This window comes from Vanessa cardui, chromosome 13, assembly GCF_905220365.1.
Source record: "Vanessa cardui chromosome 13, ilVanCard2.1, whole genome shotgun sequence".
NCBI classification, from domain to species: Eukaryota; Metazoa; Arthropoda; class Insecta; order Lepidoptera; family Nymphalidae; genus Vanessa; species Vanessa cardui.
The window spans coordinates 724731-745564 of NC_061135.1; the positions used below are offsets into that span (position 1 = coordinate 724731).

At 31.6% G+C, this 20834-nt stretch overlaps 1 non-coding gene across 1 annotated transcript; it reads right to left on the reverse strand.

Annotated features, from left to right (window-relative positions):
• Positions 1-948: 948 nt before the first annotated feature.
• Positions 949-1020, reverse strand: Trnag-ucc. Its single transcript has one exon. It is a non-coding gene; the product is annotated as a tRNA-Gly (tRNA).
• Positions 1021-20834: the final 19814 nt, after the last annotated feature.

Genomic DNA, 20834 nt, shown 5'->3' on the forward strand with positions numbered 1-20834 from the left:
GCCTGTGTTTGAACCCAAAATCATCGGTTAAGATGCACGCGTTCTAACCACTGGGCCATCGCAGCTCTTAAACGAAAACATAGATAAACGAATGGACAAATAGTCTACATGCTAATAAATATTTACCATCGCCCATATACATTAGCGTTGTAAAACTAATATGCTTTGTCCCTTGTCAGGCACTAGTTACACTGGGTCACTTTGTTTTCAAACTGGAATGCGAAAATAAACACTAATGTTTCGGGGTAGAATATAACGTGACAAATAAATGGTACCTACCCAGACAGGCCTATTAAATATTAGAGCTTCTTTTCAAACTGCCATATTTTCTGGCAATATGAATTATAAATATAAATCAACCCATTGAAACTGAAAATATATATGTAGTTGAGATTTGCACTATACAATACCAAAGAGTTAACTAAGGCATATGAAAAATAAATTTGGTTTTGAAATGTTGGAATTAATAAATATTGAATTTCTTGTCGATTCTTCTATAGTAAAAATATACATATACAGCTATATATATGCATGGATAGCATATGTATCTGCAGCTGAATCAATGGTAAATAATGATAATTTAAGGTAAAATATCGATTCACAAGTACTATCTACTGAAAAAAAATTTGGTTAAGAATAAAGTACTAAAGACTTGTTTCCAGTCTGTAGTTTGCTTAATTAACGATTTATGGTCATTACCGCCTAATCGCAGATAACGTGATGTTTTTATGTTCTTCCATATCCTTATATCTTGTTAACGATTCTTTAATACACTTGGAGTTGCGTCATACAGCATATAAGAACATCATATTATATTTTATTCCCTAACAATAATTATATTATATATGAAGTTATTTTGTTACAATAAAAATTAATATCATCAATTGTAAAGAGTGTTTCAAATATGAGAATCTAAAATTTAAAATTTGCAAAATAATAAAAATAAGCTGCGTTGGCCGGGAATCGAACCCGGATCAACTGCTTGGAAGGCAACTATGCTGACCATTACACCACCAACGCAGATGACAGTTGCGATATATAATTTCAATGTAACCTAACAAAATAATATTTCCTATACAATTATAGCATTGTTTGGTAACGCACTTGTGTAAACGATCGCCAAATGCTATAAGCAATTATTTTTACTAACATGGAAAAACTAATCATCACTACACAGTATAAAACTAAGTTGCTTTCTCTGTCCCTATGTCCCTTTTGTATGCTTAAATCTTTAAAACTACGCAACGGATTTTGATGCGGTTTTATTTTTAATAGATAGAGTACTTGAGAGGGAGGTTTTTGTATATAATACATGGACAATATAGTAAAGAAACACTGATAATTTTAGAAGTTTGTATTGTGATGTCGTAAATAAACAAATTCTGTAGTATATTTAGTATCAGTATTGTACCCGTGCGAAGTCGTGGCGTGTCGCTAGTTCTTAATTATTTCAAGCATTATTGAAATTGTTATTATCGACCCGACTGATAACCGCGCCCATCTAGCTACCTATAGTATAAAAATATAACAATAAATAAAAACATCAAAATAATTCCTATTGTCCTAAAACCGAATTCAACATAACAAATTGTTCAAATAAAAAAACCCCGCACAAAATTCATTCAGACAATCGAAAGGGCTGAAAGAGCCATCTATGCCTCGATAATTGGCCAGGAATCGATCCCGGGTTTCCCGGTAATTGAATTACAATACCATTATTATTTGTTACGTTGGATCAATGACTTCACGGAGACAAAGAAACGGTACGGCTCGTGAAATTTTAGGGGGAAAAAATTCGTTTCAAATTTAACTTCCATTCTCTTCTGTACTTTTATATTGCCATTTGTTATTGAATTTCAATTACCCTGTATCATTTTCTTTGTTTAGATTTCTTATTTTATTTCTAAGGGAAATACGACAATAGAGGTGCGGGTACTTAATAATGTTTCTTTTAAATTGCCTAATACAAATAAGAAATATTCGCAATTGTTAAGACGTTTTTTTTTATCAAAACATTTCTCTGAGGGTTCGGGTTTCGAGGTCCTTGGGCTAATAAACAAAGGTTAATTTTATAATAAAGCCTCCAAAAGAGTGGGTCTTAAAATGGACATGGATAAGACGAAGATTATACATTAAAATCTGAGAATCCCTTGGAAGTTGTAGATATACCTGGGACAAACAATTCAACTAAGTAACTCCAACTTCGAAAAAGAGAACAACCGTCGAATCCAACTCTGGACTGGCTGGGTAGTGCTCGGGAAACTACGAATCCACTTGTCTTATACACCGCAGTGTCTCAAGACAAAAGTCTTCGACCAGTGTGTGTTGCCAGTCATTAAGAATCTGTTTAAATATTGTTAAAAATATAGCATTGGCTTTATAGTGTGATGCCTATTATATTGAATAAATTAAGATATAATAGTAAATATCTGATTGTTGGCGAAATATGCTGGCAGACCGGCAGTCTTTTCTGTGTTCTGGTCAGGCCAAATAGTCGAGGTTTTAGTGTAAAAATAAGTGAGATAGACATAACAGCTAAGTTCCTATTTATTATAAAAATATGGTAATCTTAAATAAAGTATCACAGTATACTGGTCATAGCTTTGAACAAACTTAATAAATTACTTTAAATATTAATATTATTAATTTATTAAGTCTATGTGGATTTTATTAGACGTAAAATATGCATATTATTATATATACCATTTAAATAAATAATAGGTTATTTTTCTCACAACACTTACGCCCAAAGGCTAGTGGCTCATTTCCCCGTCTGTATTATTTTTTAAATAAAAAAAGCAATTATACAATGAACTATTAAAAAAAATAATGAAACAGGGAAGTGATGAGCGTTGCTATAAATTTAACGCTCGATTTTTCTGGCTTCGGCTATATTCAAACGGCCGAAGTGAACTCGTGTTTCATTTCAGCCGTTTGTCGATAGCTCGTAAGTTACGGGCGAGCAAGCGCGGCGCATGCACTGCGGGTTAAGATGATCTTAGAAATATAACCTATAACAGTAAAAAGAAAATTACCAATAAACTTGTATCGAATTGGTCCGTAACAATTTCACAAATCCTGGATTTAATTTTTATCAGTAAATCGCAATCTTTTGGTATACATGGACTTCTCCCAAGTAGTGCCAAGCTGCAGTTCTGCTCCAGTTAATCTCATTTCAGATTATCCTTCAAGAATGCTCTAAAAATATATCACGCTCCGAAATTATCAAATAGTAAAGGAATGATTACTAATCCGTTTGTGTTTACTGAAAACTTGACTAAAATAATATGACTAATTCAATAATCCTAAATAAATGAATAATGACATAAATATAGAAAATTTGTTTTGTTATATTTGTCGAAGAAATAAATACGTATCATTCGGAAAATAACTCAAAGTTAAGCAAATGTTACTTCTTCTGTGTAGGAAATAAGAAAACATATATTCAATTTTGAAGTCTTGGGAATGGACATGGATGGATGCAGAGGGATGGGACCACCATAGATGCAATGAATGGATTGTATGAAAGGCGATATGGCTGGAAACAATGTTACTGTTGGGATGACGTCAGACAGAGTAGAATGAAAGAAATGGACATGCTGTACCGACCCCAAATAACACTGGTATAAGGGCAGGAGGATGAAGATAAAATCAAAATCAAAATAAACTTTAATAAAGTAGGCCTTTACAAGCACTGTTGAATCGTCATTTAACATCAAACCTATCAAATTGTAAGTTTGAAGGTAGAAATAGAAATGTCGCTGATGTTGTTTTTGTATAGAGTTTTAACTTTTACCCTCATTCACTAATTACTTTTGTAGTTTATTTTTAGAAATAAGATATAATAGTGACATCGGAAGAGTCTAGCGTTTAAGATACAGGCTCGGCCTAGTTTAAACGCTAGTGTTTACTAACCTCAATGTCAACATAAAATCATGTAAAATTAGGTATTATAGGTTAAGACTAATGTACATTTCTTGGAGTCAATAAAGATTATTATTATTATTTTTATTATTAATTAAGTGAAGCTACCACCGGTTCGAAAAACCGGCAAGAAAATCAGTAGTTGCTCTTTTTCTACATTTAAAAATTCGTGGCTATAATATGAACTACTAATGCTACTCGTTTTTTTATTTCGATCTGTTGATTGCATTTCCGAGTCAGCAGTTCTCCTAACCTAAACTAAATGATTTCGCTTATAAACTTAACAAATTATGTCATTTTATGTGATGTTTATATTAAGAGTTTTAATTATTTATGGTAATGTCTTAGTGTCTCATTTTGAAGTAAAACTGCTAAGCTTTGCTCAGTAATCATGTCATATATATTTACTGAGCTTAATATTAATCTCCTTAAGATATGTATTGGATGAAAATCTACCACGTCTATACAATATGCATTAGAGCTGCGAGGAATAAACTCTGAAATATTCTCCTCGAGAGGATTCCAAGAGGCTGTGCAAGATTTACGTTACTATGACACCTAGCGAGTTGATAAGTATTTTGTCTTACATTTAAATCAATAAAAAAATGGTACATCGAAATCGAATTACTTGGTAGGGCTTTGTGCTAGCCCGTCTGGGTAGGTATTACCCACTCATCAGTTATTCTATCGCCAAATAACAGTACCCAACATTGTTGTGTTCCGGTTTGAACGGTGAGTGAGCCAGTGTAACTACAGGCACAAGGGACATAACATCTTAGTTCCTAAGGTTGGTGGCACACAGGAATAGTTAATATTTCTTACAGCGTTATTGTCTATGGGTGATGGTGACTTACCATCAGGTGGCCCATATGCTCGTCCGACCACCTATACCATTAATATGTTTTCGTATCGATTCGTTGATAATTTATAGGCAAGATAATCGATAAGAACCACGAGCCGGCACGAGGTCACTTGTCGCGTCACTCTTAACGTTAATAAACGCTAAGTTTGTTTTCACCCGCGTTTTAAAGTCGAGCTCAGCAATTTCAAAGAGCCTGTAATCACCGCGGCTTTTCATTAAAAATTCAAAAGCGCTATTTGAACCAAGTTCAGTTTTCATTAATTGAGAAAACGAAGTTTCTGTCTTTCATTTTGTTTCTCACGAAGTTATAGAGCCTAACACGCGGAAACGTTTCAAAAGTCACGGCGTATCGTAAAAAATAAATGTATCACATTTTTCTCTACGTGAAAGGAGTTCATTTATAAAACATTTTTAACACGTTTCTTTTTAATAAACTTTATACGAGTTGTGTATTATTTTTTTATTATTTTTTCCTTTGTATTATTATAGAAAATTCAAATTTAAATGTAAAAAATAGTTATAACAAAATCTATATTAATATTATAAATGCGAAAATAATTCTGTCTGCCTGTATGTCGCTCTTTCAAGATCAAACCTCTGAACCGAATTTTACGAAATTTGCCATGAAGCAAACTTTTACTTTTTTGCCTAACACATGGCAACCAACGCCCTAAAATACGAGCGAAACCACGGGCTACTACTTAAGAATAAAAATGCATTGTCTTTTTGGCTTTGAGTAATATCATTTAAGTGAACGTTCATTATAAGATACAAGAATAGTGAAAAGCGTAATAGTGAATATGTAGTACAGTATCAATAATAACACCTGAGACTACAAAGCTTTAAGTTTATTTACTCGATGTAATAATTTACAATTTATTCTTAGAATAATTTCCAGTATACTGCAAATAGGAGGTGTTTGACGAATTCAATCCTTAAGACTTAGTATGTAATATATTTGACATTGTTATGTCATTTATAATTATAATTTTTATTGTTATTTATAATTTTTTGTGATATTTTTTATACTTATTGCCTAATTTCTTCAAAAATTTAATACTCGTGTGATTTTTTTTTCTTTAATTATTACTTGTAATAGCTTCAGCCTTTGTTAACTGTGAACTAATGTATTGTTGCTTGATGTGTACACAAATATTAGGGTGTAACTAATCTTCGAAATTTGTAATTTATTATTTAGATATTTATCAGTTATTATCTGTCTTGTGTGCCATGTAATAAATAAATAAACGTGGGATACGTTTATGCGTCATGCTCGTTTCTATTACATGACTGACAAAGAACAGAAAAAAATTTGAACTTTTCAATTCTCATGCAGTTTAAAAATATTTTGACTATATTTAATTATCATATTACTAACAGTAACATATATATTTCCTGGTGCTGGTCTAAGGGCTCATATCCCACTAAGGACAGGGTTTCGAACATATTCCTTTTTAATTATCATATCATCATTATGGAATTCGTTGAAAAACGTAAATTCAAATTTTTAGAAACAAGAGTCTTCGAGATATAATTTACATTCAAAACCACTAATAATTGCGACCAATAAAAAGTTCTTGTTAGGGCCTACCCCAATAACTAACCTTATTTTTAAACCGAAAATTATATCGTATTAAATCAAAGGGAATGCATATTAAATAATGGCTATTAATTATTATTCATCAATTAATATCAATAATCATCAATCACCCAATTATTTGTGTTAAGCAAATTAAACTTTGAGTTGACTTTTAATAAAATAGCAATAGTGTTTTATATTGTTATTGCTCTCTGTTCAAAAATAAAAAATAAATCAAAATCAAAATAAACTTTATTCAAGTGGGCTTTTACAAGCACTTTTGAATCGTCAATTAACAATTAAGTGAAGCTACCACCAGTTCGGAAAGTAGATTCTACCGAGAAGAACCGGCAAGAACCTCAGTAGTTACTCTTTTTAACATTTAAAAAATACAAAGTCATGTTAGTTAATACAGTTATTTCAATTAATATATCCTGCGTGGGGAAGTCAACAGGTTTTTATCAAGGAATGGTTGACAAATTCGCGTCTTTATCTGTAATGGTTTTTTGGTGGTTATTCGGTACGTCCTGGGCGAGCGACACATCTCCCTCCCCCACCTCGCTTTATGTAGAGGAACTAATGTTGAGGAGTAATGCGTTTTTCCAGCGACAAATAAGCTATTTGGGGGACGGCACAGCATAAATTTTTCCTTCTATTCTCCGCTATTACTCATCAAACGCTCGTCCATATCTATCCACATCTTCTTATGTCGTCTTCCTCTGCCACCCTTCATACTCATACCCATAACTCTATTAGTAACTTGATACAAGATAATAGTATAGATAATAGTACTTTTAAAATAGCATAAAAGATACCAAAGTAAGACAGATATTTTTTCATCGACAAAAAATCTGTCGTAATAATTGTTTCTCAATCTCATCTCACATTACAAATGAACTATAACAACTAAATTATCTTATCATGATTGACTCAAGCCAGTTAAAAATAATGCGACAGATTACTATGTTTATAATCTATGCCAAAAACGAAGAGACTTTTTTCTTTAATAGAAAGTCTTACTAGGAATGCTCACGTAATTTTTATATTTGAGCGCTCGCTGCGAGATCGTCAATCGTCGTGGGACTTGTGTCTGCCCGCAGGCTGTCAATCCGTCCAAATAAATGTCACGTCGAAGCTAACGCCTACTTCATACCCATATATATGAAAAAACAAAAATAATCTTGTCTTTAAGTTGTATTTTTTCACAATCACGTAAAATTGTCGGAAACTCTATGAGACTATGACCATTTGAAACGTCCACATTGTCAAGGGCTTATGAATTCCGTTATTGAAACTGCAAGGAGTAACTACTTATATATGTGACGGGCTAGCAAGATTGTTTTGGGGTCATCATCTTCGCCATACATATTCACGAAATAATGCAACAAATCTAGCTGGATTACCGTATATGGATATTTACAATATTTCATAGGCCGCTACATCATCTGTCATATTCTTCTACAGTTGCTTTCTAACATTATTCAAACTCTAATCTAAGTATTTAGTAATCATCTGATGCTGCGACATATATCATAATATTATGTGCTAAAACCTCCTTGTAAATGCGCTACATTTTCTGGTAAAACTGTGTGTGAACACTGATTTAATAATAGTTTCAGAAAAAGTTCATTAATAGAGATTTTATTTTTATCCAAATGTTTATTCGTATTCTTAAAATATATCCAATACATATTAGATGTAAACCACTCATCATATTACGGACTTTTTAGTCAAAAGCAAATCATTAACTTTACACAATTTCGGCCTCAAACACAAGATATATAAAGACAGTAATCGCGTGTATACCCCTGTATAAGGGAGACATGCAAATGCTGGCGAAACCTAGTCTCTAAGCTACCAATAAACATTTTACGGCCTACGTTTGGGGAATTTATGGCGCCGAATAAAATATAAGTCCTACTTGCAAATTTACTGCGCTTTGAGGAGCAAATTGAATGGAAACAGTATAAGCTTGTCCTTGTCTTATGTCTCTTCAGACGACACCTCAGAGATTGATTCAACGCTGAGGAATGTACGTCGTTTATATAAAAATCTATCAATGCTCTAGATAAATCCTCATATACAGAATGATGTATACGGATTAAGCAAATTTTAGTATAATTTTTACTTGTCGTTAGTACTTTGCACTTGGTAGGTACTACCCATTAGATATCGCCATCTACCACAAAACGGCAGTACGGTCTTGATTAGTGAACTAAAGATTCAAAGGACATAATATCTCGTTCCCGAGATTGATGGTGCATTGAGGATATACTGAATGTTTAATACTTTCTTAATAGTTTGGTGACTTATGATTTTGTCAATTTGCCTGAATCAATACCAAATTTTGATTCGACATGGACATATTGCAAAAATCCTACATTGGAGCATTGTGGTGGAACATGATCCTCGATTTTCCCCCAAAGGGAGAGCAGCCCTTAGTCCGATAGTGGAAAAGTTATAGGTTATTACTATTATACTACTACTACTATATATATAGAAGACAATGGCACTGTAAGAAATTTAAAGGTTCATTTGCCCTTCAAACTGGAATGTCAAGCTTAGTGACTTAGGTAATAAAGTAACTGGTGGTAAGGATTCCCTAGCACTTAATACTGAAGCTTAAATTAACATCTCAATCGAGACAAAGATGTAATTAAAACAACATCATTTTAAATTTTAACCATAACTTAAACTTTTTAAATGTACAATGAATTATCTTGGTCCAATAAATAGCGTATGAAAAGTCTGAAATAAGCTTATAATAGCCTGTCAAACTCCCATTGTTGTAAAGCTTCCTAAAGTAAAAACAAAAGATCATAAAAACTCAGTTGCTGAAAACGGTTTGTTTTCTAAACAATAAATTTAACACGTAACAAATTTAATATATGTATATAATAATAGTAAGAAGGCGATAAAATAAAATCCTCAAAACATAATATAGAACATGTAGGATATTAAAACAAAGTAAGTTAAGACAAGCAATGAACCGAAGCATCATAAATTTCGCGCTAGATTTTTCCCGCCTCGGCGATATTCAAACAGCAAAGGAGTATTTTATTTCAGCCGTTCGACGATAGTGAGTTACGACAATACTATGATGTATTAAACTTTAAAATGAAAGATTTACATGCTTATAGAATTTACATGACACATTTTTAATGTTCCTTTTGTAAGTTACTTTAATTATATCATGAATTGTGTTATCTTATCATTAATATATCTGCCATTTAAAGAATTACAAAAAAAATTGATCAACAAAAAATATTGGGCTTATTTTTTGTACCTTCATAAATAAATTTAATTTTTTCTTGGTCTGAGAAGAACCAAAAAATATCGGTATATTTTTTTTGCAGTTGTTAACAATACAACATAAGACAGAGATAGCCAGGAGGTGATCATTTCATTTCCATAACTGTGCGTGGTATAACACTATAATATAGTTTTACATATAATATAAAATATTTGACAAAATAATTAATATTTTATTCGGTCGTTAAAGTCGGCTAAATGAATAATCAAAAACCTCCTTCATAAAGCATGATCAGCAAAAGTAACCCTTTGTCCATTCAAATCAATAAAACATTCATAAAAACGTCCAAACAAAACTCGACAGACGGACGCAAACATTACTCATTCAGATATGTAAAAAATATTTCGACGTAAAACCATAAAAGACTTACATTGAAACAAAAAGGCAAAGATGCATTTATGTAAATGAAACAGCACAGATTGCAGTAAGAGAAACTAAGCGAAAGGGTCTACGTTCTTTTATTCAGAGCTACATAATTCGCTATTTGTACGGTGCATTCGGGCCGTTGTAGCCGAGCCATGAATAGAATTACCCGGCCACGAGCGGTTGGAACCCACCTTCCATTACCATAGTGAATGTCCAACGACTCTCCAACTTAGACGTATTTGTACGTAAATCGACTGAGCCGTCCGTCGCGTTAGACGCTCCGAATTTGAATTTTAAACTAAGCGTTCCGTTTTATGCAGAAGGTAAATTCTGAGAAAGGTTTTTACGCCAAGGATAATTTGGTTTTCGACTGTGCTGTACAAACTCCTTGCCGGTCCTTAATTAAAAGCAGTCTCTTATTAACATCACCGCCGCTATTTTATAAATTTACTTGAATTATCTCGGATTTAATCTAACTTGTCAATGTTTATGATAAAATTTACGATATTCTTCAAATCATATTTTAGATAATTTCGTCTTAATTAAGGCATCGTGCTTTAACATTTAAGAAATATAGAATGAATTATATTTTCAATTGAATAGACGTGAGACGTTTTATTTATTACAAAGTATCTATGTAATGTAAATTGATAGAATCAACTTTGACTTTTATGTAAATTCATTACTATTATACTTCAGCTTGCGAAATTCACAAGGGATTTCGAAATCTAGAATAAATTTGTCTATATAACATTAATTATCAACCGACTTCAAAAAGGAGGAGGTTGTCAATTCGTCTGTATTTTTTTTTCTTTTTTTTTATGTTTATTACCTCATAACTTTTCACTGGGTAGACCGATTTTGATATTTTTTTTTTGTTTGAAAGGAAATGCTTCCCGTTGTGTCCCATTTTAATTTTATCCTGTCCCGATGATGATATCCCCATGAAAACGATATATAAGTATATAAGTCTTAAATTTGCATTGTATATGTGCGTGATAAATAGGTGAATATCTCAAAATTGTGCTAACCAATTTTAATGATTCTTTTTTTATTATAAAGGATATACCTCAAGGATAGTTTGGTGAAAGTTTGGTAAGGTTCTGAGCATAGAATCCATGACAAAGTAACGGAACGGAAGGGAACGAAACAATTCTGAGGAGCACGTTAGCGATACTAGAATACTTTAAGAAATATGTTTTTACAAATTACCTTTTATACAATAACATACTGGGTCAATCAAGGGGCTCGTATCGCTTCTTTCTTTTGATTGTTGAGGCGCATGCCCGTGGCTAACACCGGCTCCAAATATAACAATAACTTTAACTACGTTATATAATCGTAAATTGACTTTTTAGTAGTCTTATATTACTCATTTCATTTTATTTAGGATGACTCTAAAAGTATGCTGAATACGCAATTATTTTTATTACTTTTTAGTGCATATTTATTTATTTTAAAATAGTGTTTTGTTTGAAATCGGTTTTTCTTTTTGTTAATTTTTTTATTTGTTGAGGATTCGATGGTTTCGATACAAACAGTGACAAGCATTTTTACTCAAAAAACTAAAAATGCATTTGCAGTACTAAAGGTTGACTAGATATAATTAATTATTCTTCCTAGGTGGGATATAACATTCAATTTTAAAATACCATAAACACCAGTGAAATAATTAAAATTTTAGTGGTGCAAAATGCTTCATCAAAAATATAACACCTCGCTTCATTGCCTCCACTGGTGACAGGAAGGCTGGTTCGTTATTTGCCCAGAGGATCGGAATTGCGATTCAACGGGGAAATTCTGCTAGCATTCTTGCCACCATTTCACGCGGTCGAGTTTTGTACAGTGACTAGTTTTAGTTCATATTTGTATATATTTAAGCATTTTAATGTTATGAATTCTTATGATAATAAATTGTAAAATTACCAATAATTTAATTAATTAAGTAAGAATTTGGTAAAGAATAAAAACAATAGTAATAATACCTCTAATAAATCAACTGCATCTTTGAATACCAGTAGTCATCTTAAAAATATTTATAAAGTAGACTAATTATACAGTACTATTTAAGGTAGAAGAGCTTAGAGTTAATATAAGAGTACTTCTAGGTAGTTTCTTGTAGGTTCTTCTCAGAATAAATTTATATTAAAATAAACTTCGTGAAATTATTCAAGAGTCCTTTTAAAAGCTTAATAAAGTATATTTAGATTTTCTTTGATCTGCCTATTGTGTCCATTGCGCTCATGAAGCCAAAATATTTCCTTGAACGTCAAGTTATTGATTCATCACTAACCGAAATGTTAAGAATAAATTTTATAAAGTCTGTTCAAACAAAAACGAGCGCAGAAAAGGATTAATTACACTCGGCCGTCCAGAATCCAGCACGAGGGTCGATTGGTTCAACTTTAACGGTCTAATTAGCCATTAAAACTTCTTTAGTAAAATTTCGCAAAGTTTTCGCTTGAAATAATTTTTTTTTGTATCAAATCTAATTTTAGATTACGCTAAGTGTAAATCGTTTTTGTTTTAATCGTCCCTTTCATTGATGAAGTTAATTATATTTTATTATTGACTAGCTGTGCCTGTGCTGTTAGAATTAACAAAAAAAATAATATTATTGTTGCCAAGTTACTCCTTATTATATCAGTTATCTGCCAGTGAAAATCACGTCAAAATCAGTCCATCTTTCTGGAGATTAGCTGGAATGAAAGCTGGAATACTTTAGTTCAAAGTTATAGGATGAAACAAGCTAAGAATTACAAATATATATATATAATAGTTAAAGCCAGAACGCGTGCACGTGTCTCTCTCTCTCTCTCTCTCTCTCTCTCTCTGTGTGTGTGTGTGTGTGTGTGTGTGTGTGTGTGCATACATATGCATTGAGTAAAAAAGGGCTATTTTAATATAACAAACAGACACTCCAATTTTATTATATGTATAGATGATTAAGAGCCTATTCAAGCTTTCCTGACGCTGATTGGTTTTAGAATTTATGTGACGTATGCATACAAAATCCTTATAGTTCTATATCAGAGATAAAATAAATGATTTATTGAATCAAATAAATAATGAATTAAGTACACCCAAATAGTTCTTGTTCCAAGTTATCACCAGTGGATAATCTTACCTTTATAAAGTTAAATAAGCTTCTAGAAAATTCGATATAAATTAACCATCATAACATAAAGACATTGTGGAGTTAATTAAAAGGTGAATCCGTTGAAGATTTTCTCTTTAAATTTGAGGATAATTCAATGCTTCCAAGTTCTTGTGTAAAATTTGGATTCGTAACTGTATTTTATATGCTATTGCTTGGCGGACAAACCTTTCATAAGAATATCTCATGAGTGGGTGGTAGCTAACTTGACGGGCTTGCACGAAGCCTTACCACCAAGTATCAAGCAATATTTTTTGTATTTATGTATTTGGTATATTTATTGAGTTGTATTCGTCATTATTTCATAATGTAAGTTATTACTGCACCACCATATTGCCGTCTTCCGTACACATTATTCTTCTAACCCAAAGGTTGGAAGAAATGGCTTATAAGCCATAAGACCTTTTTCTTGGCCAATTTTGTTTTAAAGAAAATATATTTTGTATCTTTATGTATATTTGGTGTGCAATAAAGAGTTAAATAAATAAATAAACAAAAACAAGCAACTAAAATTTTAAAACTAATTTTTATGTTTCTCATTTCTTAGATTCTAAATCATAACACGCTCATATAAGGATTAGAATATTTTACAGTACAATTTAACCCCTAAGAGTTTAGAATTTCATGCTCAATTTTCTCCTTACAAATTCCTCCTGACTTAAGCCATCGTAACTATTTCGCGTGATAAGCTCAAATTACATTTCGAACATAATAAAGAACGGATCCGTCGAACCGTTATGAAAGGCAATAAAACCTTATTCGTCCATGAAAATAATCAAAAAACAAAACACTCAATCAATGGACACTAAACCGATGGAGAGCAAAGCGAACTGCATTCAATCCTCCCACGAAATCTATTGAAGTAACGACACACATAAATCTCCCGGCGACATAGACACATGAACTTAAATTTTATTATATTCCCGAGACTATTGAAGTTTGTTTTGATAAAATCATTCGTATTTTAGCAACGCTCGAGATTGATGATGTTTCGTTTGCATATACGAATAGCTGTAACATACAAAATCTTTATTTAAGTGGGCTTTTACAAGTACTTTTGAATCCTCAGTTAACAATTAAGTGAAGCTACCACCGGTTCGGAAAGTAGATTTTACCGCGAAGAACCGCCAAGAAATTCAGTAGTTACTCTTTTTCAACATTTAAAAAATACAAAGTCATGTTAGTTAATACTATTATTTAAATTAACATATCCTGCGTGGAAGTCAACAGGTGTTAATTCCACGCTTTTTTATCATCTACAAAATCTTGTATCGAGTAATACGCCTTTTTTACCAATGTATTTTTTATAAAGGATTTGAATTTACGAAACGGCAATCGAGACTTTCTTACACCTGGGATCCACTTATTAAAAATTTAAAATCCCAAATCCAACAGACTGCAAGACCTAAAGATATAGTTAGTGCCTTCTGCGTGCAACCGGAACGTTACTCAAGATACCAATTGAGAAATCGTTGGCGGTAGTTGTAAATAATATTTCTTTCGTTCTTCAAAAAGACAAATGCCACCTTAGTCTACCCGTGACCACGAACGCTGTAAAATGCTCGAAACGTCGGGATGTCAAAAATAATTAATATACGCGATTCAAATCCGTTATAACTAGTTTTATTTCAATGTTTAATAATCGCGAAAATTTAAGACAACATTATAATTAACACATTTAGTACGTTAAAATTCGTGTTCCATCAAATTTGAATCCGAGCATCAGTCGTAATCAAGGAACGTAAGATCACAAATCAATCCAAGACAGTTTTAGTCCCGCTGATAAATAAGTGTAATGATTTTATATTGAACTAGCAGTGCCCGCGACCTTGTACGCGTTTGAACTTAACAAAAAAATATATTATTATAGCCTAAGTTACTCCTTATTATATCAGACATCTGCAAGAGAAAGTCCCGTCGAAATCGGTCCAGCCATTTTAGAGATAAGCCGGAAAAAAGACACAAGAAAGAAAGACAAAAATGGGAAAAAAAGTTTAATTTGGTATATATATTGTGTAAACATAGATATGCATTTTGTAAAAAGTAGTTATTTTAACATTACAGACATACGCTCCAATTTTATTATATATTGATATAGTTTTTTATTTATAATGTAAAAGCAAGCTGTGATGTTTCAGGTGCTCACCAAATATAATGTTTTGACTTAGATACATCTTCCGAAGCATAAATACCGTCAGCTGATTTAATTCTATTGACGACGAAAATAACAACGGAAAAGCTTATTTAGTTGATAAAAATAGCGTGGAATTATTTTTCGACTTCATATAAATTTAATTACAGTTTATTGAAATTATGAAATTGTTGGAAAAGAGTAACTAATAAATGCTTCTAGGTAGAATACTCCGGACTTCTAAGAACCTGCTGGAATAAATCTTCATTGGATTATGCTTTATTTTTTTTGTATTCTAAAAATATTGGAAGCATTGAAAAGCACAATGGAGAATGATTCTCCCTATAACTCAGAAACTATCGTGCTAAACGGGTGAAATGAAATACGCGCTCACCTCTGCCGTTTGAAAATAATCGAGGTAGGAGAGATCTATCGCAGAATTTATGACAATTCGTTTATTTTCAAGTACAAGAAGAAATACTGTTTCATCGGATATTTTATATACGTGAATGTATTTTAGGAGCTGAAATGAAATAAAATATGAACTAAGATAAGGCGTTTTAAAAGACATATAAAAAATATGTCCTTGTTTATATATTAGAAAATCCTTTCTTAGCGGATGTCTACATCCTATAATGAAGCTATTCGCCAAATTTCAAATTTATATGTGTTATAATTTTTGATATTTTGTAATTAATCAGTGAATGGTTTTTCTCTATTATATTTACAGATTAATTTAGTACTGATTATTTCTTATATATTTCCTTTACCAGATTATATTTTGAGCTCTTATTAAGAGTCCTTTATTAAATAATGAAAACAAAATCAATATCGGGCAACATTTACATAAATATTCACAGCATTTTCTCACAAGCAAAGAAACAAATGCGTCCATTAAGGACTGCCCTAAAACGTAGTCTATTAATCTAAAACGACCCTTTAGATTACAGTGTGTATAAACATTTTTCGTTACCACGCAGAAATCAACTACGTGAATCTTCCCTATTTAATATACAATACTGCATCAACAAATCCTAAATCCCAAACTTTATACTTCCAGCTAGCAATGTATTCGTTAAAAATTATGATGATTTTTATCCCTCAACTCAGAGGTAATCAAACATGGGAAGTCAATTTATGGATCAAATGAACTTCGCTAGGAAAAAATATTGTTTCTGAACTTTTACAAATAGGATTTCTATTTTTATCGAGATCATGAATATGTAAAAAAGCGTTCGCAATAATTGTAATAAAGCGATTTATTTGACGTTACTTACTGATCGTTTTAGGGTACAGGCACAAGTAGAACAAACGATTTATATATCTGCTGTTCAGCTGGCTGGCGGTAAACAAGATAAACGATTTTTTGTCACCTTTAACTTTGTTTCGTCTAAATCTATTTGATATTTGACACAAGTACAGTTTTATACCCAAACCAAAAAAATAATATGCATTTGATTTTAAGAAAACTCATTATTTACCATTAAAAAAAATAAAATTGTACAAAATATTTACTTGTTAAAAAACCCGTCTTGGACTGTATCAAGGTCAATCAGGCCCAAGTGCCTGTACGCCTAAATATATTACAAAAAAACTGACACTGATAAGTAGCATCTTTCTATATGTTAAGTAACTGAATGAATTATGCGTCAAATCAAATCAAAATAAACTTTATTCAAGTGGACTTTTACAAGCACTTTAGAATCGTCATTTAACAATTAAGTGAAGCTACTACAGGTTTGGAAAGTAGATTCTACGGAGAAGAACCGGTAAGAAATTCAGTTACTCTTTTTCAACATTTAAAAAATACAGTCATGTTAGTTAAATACAATTATATATGTATTTATAAAAAGCTTTTGCACCATGTATCATTATTTACATTGAGGATATGCCAAGCAATACATACATCTAAATTACACACACATACACAACATTCTGGTATAAACTGTCGAATTTTAAATCGTATATAAATGACAAAAAATTTCACATTCCAAATTTGAAATATATCTTTTCATATACTTTAATATTTTTCTTAATAACTTCGTTGAAACAACATGTATAACTTTGGTGCTCAATATTTGGTGTATACCAATATCGTTCTCAGAGACTGAAACCTATTCCTTAGTACCGTTCCATCTTTGAAATATTTTGTCCTCTCAGTTTAATTAAAAAGGATCGTCGGTAATCTCAAGAGCCCGCGGAAATTGATTCCGCAAGTTTGCGTTATTGGGAATTCTTAAATAGCTTGTCCTATTTTATATTTCATTTCATGGTTATTGAAATTTAATACATTTTCAGGGCCTTTTTATTTTTTCTCTATCGTAATTTTATTAGATATAGTCAGGTCACCTTCGCCCTAAAATTACTTCGTTCCCTGACTGTTATATGTTTCATTCCTAAATGTTTATTATAAACATTGGTTTCTTGCGTAACTCAACAATACAGAGTATAAAATCAAGTGAAGTCTTTGGAGTAGTCTAGACTAGTAGATAAATTCACTATACTGGGGAAATTGAAATTATTAGATACACATGTGATAGAATTTCATTGAAATTAAAGATCTGGAATCTTCACGATGTTTTCTTTCACCGCCGAACACAAAATGATTTATAAACATACATTAAACAAATGTAAATTTCGTGGTCCCATCATTTAAAAAATGATGGAAAATTGTTTTATTTTTCGTTATTAGGTATTAATTCTCCTCAATTACAATTTAGTGAAACGAATACAAATTTGGCAATACCAGTAATTTTTCAAATACATTTAATTTAAAAAATTAAAAATCCCCAAATTGTGGTTCCCTAAATTACTAAACTCTAAATTAATAACCAAAAAATAATTGGATTTTTTTATAAATTAAAAACGAATCAATTGATATTAAAGTCAGATCGTAACAACTACACTAAAGTACAAACGACCATACTTATGCAAAAACTATCCCAGACTCAAGAGCGGGCACTTAGCGTTAAGAAGGGCTATTAACATTGTTAAATTACGTCTATTTCACACTTTCCGAGACATTTAAAGAGCTTGTATAAATGAGAAGTGCAGTTTTGTCTGTACTTTAACTTATTTATATATATGTACTCGTACATTCTGAGATGGCCCAGTGGTTAGAACACGTGCATCTTAACCGATGATTTTGGGTTGAAACCCAGACAAGCACCACTATATTATATACGTGCTTAATTTGTGTTTATAATTCATCTCGTGCTCGGTGGTGACGGAAAAAATCGTGGGAAAACCTGCATGTGTCTAATTCCATCGAAATTCTGAACAGCGTGGTGGAATATGTTCCAAAACCCTCACCTTAACGGGACAGAAGGCATTAGCCCCGCAGTGGGAAATTTACAGGCTGTTACTTTACTTTACTTTTACTTGTACATTAATTATTTATCGTACTTCTCCAAATTTTAACGGCAAATATTATTATTTTTTTACGAAATAATAACCTAATACAATAGTATTGGTGTTATAGTTTTGTAATAGCCCGCGTGGGTAAATACCGCCCACTGAGTCCATATTTGTCTGCATATAAGTTGTGAATGAGTTACATTCAGAATATCTGCGTTACGGCTTAAAAAATGAGTGACGTAGAGTAGCTGCAGGAATTTAACATCTTAATACCTAATATTGGTCACGTATTGGTGATACATTTGGCTGTCAATCTTCCTATTAAAAAAAAAAGGTAAAATATTCACATCACTACATGGTATAAAACAAAGTCGTTTTCTCTGTCCCTAAGTCTTAAATCTTTAATACTACGCAACGGATTTTGATGCAGTTTTTTTAATAGATAGAGTGATTCGAGAGTAAGGTTTTTGTTTATAATACATGGATAATATAGTACCGAAACACTGATAATTTTAGAAGTTTGTAAAGTGATGTCGAAAAAACAAATTCTGTAGTATATTTAGTATCGGTATTGTACCTATGCGAAGGCGGGGCGGGTCGCTAGTAATATATAAAACCAAAAATAAGAAACGTTTTTAGTCTTTTCACGAACGCACTCCAACACACTGTTATTCGAAGATCCAAATTGGATAAATAATAGAAAGATATCGTCATAAAAACAAAGAATATTTGCTCGTTCACCCAAATCAGCATTTTCCGAAGCGATATCAACCCCTAACTCGTTTTCTGACATGAGATGAGACAAACATGTCACCGTGAGGCACTTCACAGAAAGTCCAAGCCCTTTGAGAATTGACGTGAAATCATCAATCAGGATCCTTATTAGGTGTCATTTAAGCTTGCACAGCCATTTTAAAATTTTAGGTAACTTAAACATTTAATTTGCTTTTGAAATTTTCGTCTTTTTTATATGAAAATGAAAGTATTAGTAGTAAAAATGAAAAAAAAAACTTTTTTAGACCAAATTTTGATTTTATTGTAAAAATATAAAATTAAAAAAGTATAAATAAAATCGCCGTAATTACAGCCGATTGGTTAGAACGCGTGCATCTTTGACAGGTTAAAACCCAGTCAAGAACCACTGAATATTAATGTGCTTAATTAATAATAATAATAATAATAATAATAATCTTTATTGACTCCAAGAAATGTACATTAGTCTTAACCTATAATACCTAATTTTACATGATTTTATGTTGACATTGAGGTTAGTAAACACTAGCGTTTAAACTAGGCCGAGCCTGTATCTTAAACGCTAGACTCTTCCGATGTCACTATTATATCTTATTTCTAAAAATAAACTACAAAAGTAATTAGTGAATGAGGGTAAAAGTTAAAACTCTATACAAAACAACATCAGCGACATTTTTATTTCTACCTTCAAACTTACAATTTGATAGGTTAGACCACAAAATCTATGAACTAAACATAAGAATAAAATGTAATACTTTAATTTAAATTGTAAACGTAAATATGAAAAAATATGTTTTTTTTTTTTTTTTTTTAACTTAGCTTAACAAATAGAAGAAAATAAAATATTAATACTGTAATAAAAGGATTATAAAAGATTTGAAAATTTTGATTTTTTATATGTTTATAGTATTGTTTATTTTAGAGTAACAAACAGTTTTTCCAATTCCTCATAATTTTGTGTTTTTAACCAGGATAATAGTGTGCCTTTACATTTGGTTCTATTGAGTGGATAAAAATTTAACAATTTATTTATTTTATTATAAAGCATAGGACCGAGATAGCACTGGAATTTTTTTATGTAGTCGGTTTTGTATGGAATGATAGGACAAGCGTTGTATTTTCGCCGAGTGAGTAATGTTGCAGGATTATATACTATTTTTTGATGCTGGGACATTATTGTATTTTTAATAAATAGTTGTCTTACTGTTAGTACATCACATTCGGAGTAGAGGGCGACTGTTGGGTGCATATAAGATTTGAATGTCATAACTTTTAATAACGCTCGCTGTGCCCTTTCTAGTTTTATGAGGTGTGTTTTTTTGGCTCCACCCCAAGATGTAATACAGTAAGACAAAATTGACTCCACCAATGCAAAGTAGATTGTTTTTATAA